Source organism: Dipodomys spectabilis, unplaced genomic scaffold, assembly GCF_019054845.1.
Source record: "Dipodomys spectabilis isolate Male_0828 unplaced genomic scaffold, ASM1905484v1 ptg000120l, whole genome shotgun sequence".
In the NCBI taxonomy this organism is placed as follows: Eukaryota; Metazoa; Chordata; class Mammalia; order Rodentia; family Heteromyidae; genus Dipodomys; species Dipodomys spectabilis.
Genome location: NW_024870797.1, coordinates 3295174 through 3303224, shown reverse-complemented (window position 1 = coordinate 3303224; position 8051 = coordinate 3295174). Strand labels below are relative to the sequence as shown.

At 40.6% G+C, this 8051-nt stretch overlaps 1 pseudogene; it reads left to right on the top strand.

Annotated features, from left to right (window-relative positions):
• Positions 1 to 1370: 1370 nt before the first annotated feature.
• LOC122115529 overlaps positions 1371 to 8051 on the top strand; it is an 82984-nt pseudogene continuing 76303 nt past the window's right edge.

The window sequence follows — 8051 nt, the reverse complement described above, 5'->3', positions numbered from 1 at the left end:
TTCACATCCCTTCCCAGCCTTCCCCACCCCCTACCCATCCTCTCCCCTCCCACCAAAGTTGTAAAGTTCGTTTTCGACATGACAACTTGTACTTCTCATTGTTACAATGGGTCCACCTATATCCTTATTTAAACGACTTGTTTTTCCCCTTCCCCTCCACCAATTATACCGACATCAAATACAGTGAAAGCAGGGGTTATACTGTGGGGGAGAGACATACAAAGCAACAAAGAAATAATCTTATAAATGTGTTAGAAACAAATGCATGAAAGAAAAAGAAAACATTTAGATACATATCTAAAGGTTCATTTTCCTAACATCACCTTATCTGACCTTTCTGCTTGACTCATACATATGCTAGATATTGCAAATAAGGGAAATCATGGGACCTATATTTCTTTGGGCATGGCTTACTTCACTTAATATAATTTTTTCCAAGTCTAGGCTGAAAGTTTATTAATTGGCTCTTTACTCAAAATTTTGTGGAAATTTTACATCAATTCAGTTAGACCCAAGAAAGCTAGAAAAGAGGTAAGAAGAGGACTCAGTGCCAACACAGGTTTGTTCAGAAGAAAAGCTTGCTTTCTTTATTGATTGCCATTTGACCCACAGCTCCACTTCTGCCTGTCTTCTGATGATTGAAGTAGGGATGTTAAGAGTTTTCCTGCCTAGTCTGGCTTTGAACAAGGATCCTTAAAGCTCAGTTCTAAGTACCTAGGATTATAAGTCATGATCCATCATCACCTAGCTCCACTTGGTTTTCAATAGCAACAAGGAGACTTGAATGGATCACAGTTTTCCACCACTCTCTTTCTGAACATTTGGGGATATTATACTCAAAGGATTAGTCACCTTTTTGTAAGGTGAATCCAGTCGAGGGAAAAAACAGAGAAGACAGATTTTGAGAGGTCTAATTGAGGTCTTTATTGGAGGCCAGCATCTGCAGATGAACTCCTGTCTCAGAGATCTGTCTCTCTCCTAAACAGAGAGTATACAAAGTTTGTAGAGGCAAAAAACAATATGTTTGGGATAGAGACATTCAATCTCAACAAAAGTAGACCATATTTGGACATACTTAAGTACAAGCTCAGGTACCAACACTTTTCCATCTTGGGAAGATAGGCCTCAACTTTTCCATATAGGGGAAATCTTAAAGGCTATTGAGAGGCAGAACATTCAAGGCATTCAGGGAGGTAATGAAGGCAGAATCATAGTATTCTCTATGAAAAGCTTTCCCAATCCTACGACATATATGTCTCTGAAGCAGGGATCTCCCAGCTCACTTTGATCTAGGCATCTGCAATTCAATAAATGGTCTCTCTCAATTCTAGGCTTTCCAGTGCTGGGTGGAGAAATCCCTCCTCTCATCAATGGATGTAAGAAATAACTTAGACTCAGCCTCCTCATTTCACTTTCTTGTTACCAGTATTTCCTGACAAGATCTTGAATAATGTTTGTCTTTTCATAAGGTCAGAGAGTTTCCTCTATTCCCTATGTGAACCATCAGCAGAGACGAAGTGATAAACAGAACCCACCACACCCTTTCAAATTTCAGTCCTTTCCATCTGATTTTCAGCCTCGTCCCACTGTGGATCAGGATCAGTTTGTCTTTTCTGGAAAAGTGGTATGTGTATATGTGTGTGCACATGCAGGTGTCTGTGTCTATGAGTGTGTCTGTCCTGGAGATGGAATCAGGAGCCTCTGGCATGCCAGGCAAATGTTCTACCCCAGACTTAATATCCATCTCCTTCCCCAAACCCTCTGATTCCCTGCCACGCCTACTCCGGTGGAGTCTGCTTAGCATGGGACACCTGCTTTCAGATCTGAGACTGGGGCTTCAAAGAGGCCTACCTCCTGGAAAGGCTGGCAAGCCCCTAGGAAAGATGTGTTCCTGTTTTTCTTTTCTTCGCTGTATAGGAGTGCCTATTAATCTTTTACTGCTCCTGTTGCTTGTTCTACTTACTCATGCTCAACATTCCCTTATTCAGGGCTCTTTCTTGGGAGTGTTGACGACTCCAACATCCGATGAGTGTCCTGAGAATGTGACTAACTCACCAGCGTTAAGTGCTACCCTAAAAGCCCTTCTTATGGAGGCTATTAGACAAATCATAAGTAAATATAAAAGTATTGGGGATAGGGGCTGGGAAGTTGGCTCAGTGGTAGAGCGCTTGCCTTACATGCCTGAGGCCCTGGGTTTGATTCCTCAGCACCACATAAACAAAAAGAAAAAAGCTGGAAGTGGTGCTGTGGCTTAAGTGGTAGGGCACTAGCCTTGAGCTGAAGAGCTGAGGGACAGTGCTCAGGCCCAGAGTTCAAGCCCCACAACTGGACCAAAAAAAAAATGTATTGGGTGTTTCATGACGTCACTTCAGCAGAAGGAATTGTTTGTAAGAGATTTACAAGAAGCTGTAGGCACGATTAGAGCAGAAAGAGTGTATGGCTATTGGAGACTTCCCTTTAATCCTGGAGCATATACAATAGACTTATATAGATATCCTGTAGATAAGAAAGATGTAGAGGGATATTTAGACCAAAAGCTAGATAAGATTCCTAAAAGGTTGGTAGCTGGAAGATGGCAATGGCTTATCAGAGGAAAATGGTGGGATCCTCCATTATCTAGAGGACCCCAAAGACTTCCCCCAGATCCATAGCCTTTTACAGGTGTGTATGATAAGGATGGCAACCATTGGGAAAACTACTTAGGAGAAAGAACTTCCTATTATTATCTTTCATTTACTAAGAGACTTGCTAGATGTAGGCCTCCTTGGTGCTTACTATCAAAGAAGGAACAAGAAAGATCTTATGAGACAGTTAAGGCCTCTATGGAGAAGTGTAAAAGATTATCTGAAAGGGTTACAGAAAAGACACTATGAGCTTAAATTTGATACATGGCCAGATTTAACTAACTATACTGAATATCATGATTTGGGCCACAAATTGGGGACCCTCTAAAGAATGGCAAAGGAGCACAATTGCTTAGAAAAGATTTGAAACACATAAAGTACAAAACTAAACAAAAGTAATAATAAAGTACTAGCGTTCATGCCTTTCTGTCCAGCACCTTGGCCATTTGCTCTGGTTAATGGTTAATAGGTGATAAACATCAAAACCCATTGTATTTCTTAAAAATAGAGGTAAAGCCGAAAACAAGTGCCTATCGTCATAGCTCGTCATCCAAAACACAAGATCAGGCGACCAGCTGGTGACCACCCAAGAACGAAGCCCTGCAGCAAGGTTGTGTAACCTTTTGCCCTTTCTCATGGAGACTTGTGCTATAAAAGCTTGTTATCCTCTGCAATAAATCGCACTCAGCATTCACTCCTCTTGTGTGTGAGTTGTCTGTTTGCCATCTCCCCACCTGTTCCAGTTCCTCTACTAGGTGTCCTCCATCATCCCGACAGAGCCGGTCTGCATCAATTCCCAAGTTCATTTGAAATGCCACAGAACTGTATAACCTTAACTGTCAACATTTAGATAAGAATTTTTGTTCTACCATATTTGAAGTCATTGGAGAAAAAGGTTATTTTATCATCAACAGAAGGACATGAAAAGTTTTCATGCTGTTGAGAGGTGCATAGGTAATCTGGATAAAGGAGGCAGGGTGTATATATCCTTGAATACACCATTTTAAAGGCATGTTAACTTGAAAGAATATGCATGTAAGCGGGGTGCTGGTGGCTCACTCTTGTAATCCTAGCTAATCAGGAGGCTGAGATCTGAGGATCACTATTCAAAACCAGACCAGCCAGGAAAGTCCATGAAACTCTTATCTCCAATAAACCCCCAGAAAACAGGAAATGGAACTTAGCTCAAGTGGTAGAGCACTAGCCTTGAGCTGAAGAACTGAGGGACAGTGCTCAGGCCCGGAGTTCAAGCCCAATGACAAAAAAAATGTGTAAGAATGTTAGATGAGAAAACATTAGCTGAGCTCCATTGGCTCATGCCTGGAGCCTTACCAACTTACAAGGCTGAGATACTCAGATCCAGGTTCAAAGTCTTTGAGATTCCAATTATGGTCCAAAGAGATAGAAGTCAAATGATTGATTGAATGGTGGAGAGCTGACCTTGAATAAAAAAATGTAAGGGTCAGTGTCCCAGAACTGAATGAGAATTGACTGTTTAAAGGTATTGAAGGCCAGGGGCTGATGACTCATGCCTGTAATCCTAGCAACTCAGGAAGCTGAGATCTGAGGATCATGGTTCAAAGCCAGCACAGGCAGGAAAGTCTGTGAGACTCTATAAAACCACTAAACCAGAAGTGGCGCTGTGGCTCAAGTGGTAGAGCACTTGCCTTGAGCCAAAGAGTGCAGGGACAGTGCCCAAGCCGAGTTCAAGCCCCATGACTGACCAAAAAAAAAAGGTACTGAAAATTACTTTTTGGATCATTTGACAAATACTATCAGAGAAAGAGAGAGAAAGAAGATTGAAAGCTTGGGAAACGGCAAAAGTCCTTTGCCAAGACCAAAATAAATTGCATCTTCTGTATTATGACAACTGCCTTGCCTGAAAAAGGTTGAAAGGAAGAACATAAACAATGATGTTCATGGCCAAAGGCTAAATATCTCCCTGGAAGCCAATAGTCAATGCTTAGGCATGACTTCCTTAGCCTATGTCAAAGCCTCAAACCCATTGCCAATAACTGAAGCCACCAAAGTGACCCAGGGCTAAGCCTAATCTATTCAGATGCTAGGTGTGGCTATTGGTTTTAATAATGTTTTATTAGCAATGAGCAGATAGATGGCTTTATACATAGCATTAATGCAAAACATAGACTAATTACAACAGGGTGAACCTAGATTGTTATGAAGGTCTCAATAAAGGTTTAAATCTTAAATCTACTCAGACATTTGCAATGGGGTAGGCAAAAGCATTCTTGCTCTGTATCTGTGGAAGAACCAGCTTGGAGGTCAAACTGAGAAACGTTTATGTTGCATTATGCATATGTATAAGAGCTGCTGAACCGTGACTGATGACAAAGAAGACTTCTGAGATGCACAGTTTTTGGCTCTGCTGACCTTTGCTTGTCTCTAAAATGATAATGTCACAAGTAATGAGCAAACTGGAAACCATCTATCAGCAAGTTGTCCTAGTGAGAACTGCTCATGCTCTGTCCACTCCTTCACCTCAGATAAAGTGACACTCTGTCTCCAAACTGCCTGCACAGCACACATTCCAACAGCCATGTGTTAGCACCTCAGTGCAGCAAAGTCATCCTCAAAGTGGAGAAAGGCTCAGAGAATTTGGAAGAAAATAGATGTGGGAACCTGAAGGACTCAGAAAATTCAGAATCTTTTATGTATGTATATTCTCTTTCATACAAGACCAGAAATAAATGAGGTGTAAGAAATAACAAAATTATTGCCAATACTTGTCAGCCACCGTGGCGCTGCTTGGCTCCTGACTCACAACAGTGGCTGCTCAAAGCCAAGCGGAGGTGGGGACTCTGGAGTCGCAACACTAGTGGCCTCCTGGGTACTGAAGGTTTCCTTGCAACTGGCCACCTGGCCATCAGCACCATGCAGGGTAAGCACAAAGCTCTGAAGTTGAATTTTGCAAACCCACTGATCAAGTCTACAGCCAAGTTTACTCTGAATCCAACCATGAGTCGAAAATCCACACATGGAGAGAATGAGAACAAACAGTATTAAATCATTAGGAAAACTGAAGATCTTCTCTAAGCAACAGTGGGATTTCACTGCAGAGGACTTGAAAGATCTTGGAAAGATTGGAGAAGGATATATGGTTCTGTCAGCAAATGGATCCACAAACCAAGTGGGTAGATAATGGCAATCAAAGAATACCTTAAATAGTGGATGATACAGTGTAAAAACAACTTCTTATGGATTGGATGTAGTAATGCAGAGTAGTGAGTGACTTCCCCTACATTGTTCAGTTTTATTGTACACTCTTCAGAGAGGGTAACTGGATCTGGATGCAACTCTTTCCCTTCTTTTTTTTTTGTAAAAATGCCATACAGAGGGGTTACAATTACATGGGCAAGGTAATGAGTACATTTCTTATCAAGCATTGTTGCCTCCTCCTTTGTTTCCCCTTCCCATCCCTTCCTATCTTTTCCCATTGGCGGTCCTTTCACACACACCCCCCACCCCTGCCCCAGCCAAAGTTGTAAAGTTCGTTTTTCGACCTAACTGTCATGTACATCTCATTGTTGCAATGGGTCCACCTGTATTTAAACAATTTCTTTTTTACCTTCCCCTCCACAAGTTATACCAACATAAATATAGGGAAAACAGGGATTATACCGTGGGGAAGGGACATTCAAAGCAACAAAAAAAATCATGTTATAAATATGTTAAAAACAATCACAAGAAAAAAAAAACATTTGAGTCCTTATCTTGGAGTTCATTTCCCCTAATATCAACTTATCTGACCATTTCTACTTGTCTCAGGCATAATTGCAAATAAGTAATTGCAAATAAGAGAAACCATGGGACCTATGTTTCTTTGGGCCTGGCTTGCTGTTCACTGAATATAATTTTTTCCAAGTCTTTCCATTTCCTAACAAATGGGGGAATGTCATTCTTTCTGATGAAGGCATAGAATTCCATTGTGTATATATACCACATTTTTTTGATTCATTCATCTACTGAGGGTCATCTGGGTTGGTGCCATATAGTAAATAATGCTGCAATAAACATAGTTGTGCTGGTAGCTTTAGTATGGTCTTGTTGTGATCATTTGGGTAAAAGCCCAAAAGTGGGATTGCTGGGTCATAGGGGAGCTCTATGTGGAGCCTTTTGAGGAACTTCCATACTCCTTTCCCAAGTGGTTGAAAAGACCTTGGAGTCAAAGCAGACACTTTGAAAACATTACAGAATGGAATAGGAGAAACCCTAGGTCTCATTGGCACAGGCTGAAATTTTCTTTAGACCAAGAAACAAAACAAATCAAAGAAAGGTTGGACAGATGGGAATGCATGAAATTACAGAGCTTCTGGATGGCAAAGGACATAGAAAGCCCATAGATTGGGAGAAGATCTTCACTAGCCATACAACTGACAAGGGTCTCATATGTAAATATACTGGGAACTCAAAAAATTAAATCCCTCAAAAACTAATCCTCAAATAAACAACTGCCCAATAAATAAGTTGGCTAAAGACTTAAAGAGAAACTTCTGGAAGAGGAAAGAATGATGGCCAATAGACACATGAAGAAATTCTCAACCTCCCTAGTCCCAAAAGAAATGCAAATCAAAACAACATTGAGATACCACCTCATCCCAGTTAGAATGGCTAATCAAGAACTCTAATAACAATAGATGGTGGAGGGGATGTAGCTAGAAGGGAACCCTACTGCATTCTTGGTGGGGATGCAAACTTGTTTAACCACTGCGAAAATAGTATGTGGGATCCTCAAAGGACTCCACATAGAGCTATGATCCAGCAATCCCACTTTTGAGCATTTACCTGAATGATCACAAATAAGACCATATTAAAGCTACCAGGACAATTGTGTTTATTGCAGCATTATTTACCATAACTAAGATATTGCACCAACCCAGATGCCCCTCAGTAAATGAATGGATCAAGAAAATTTGGTATATATACACAATGGAATTGTAAGCCTGCATTAAGAAATGGAAAGACTTGGAAAAAATTATATTAAATGAAGTAAGTCAGGTGTAAAGAAACATATATTCCATGGTTTCCCTTATTTGCAATAACTAGTATATGTCTGAGACAAGCAGAAATGGTCAGATAATTTGATGTTTGGCAAAATGAATCCTAAGTTAAGGACTCAAATGCTTTTTACTTTCTTGCTATTGTTTCTAACATATTTATAAGATGATGTCTTTGTTGCTTTGTATGTCCCTCCCCCATGGTATAACCCCTGTTTTCACTGTATTTGATGTTGGTATAATTTGTGGAGGGGAAGGGAAACTCTTATTGTTTAAATAGGGATACAAGTGCAACAATGAGGCATAAAAGATGCTATGATGCATATAAGATGTTATGATGAAAAACAAAATTTACAACTTTAGTAAGATAGCTGTGGCAGGGGGAGAGGAATGAGGAAGGTAGGTGGAGATG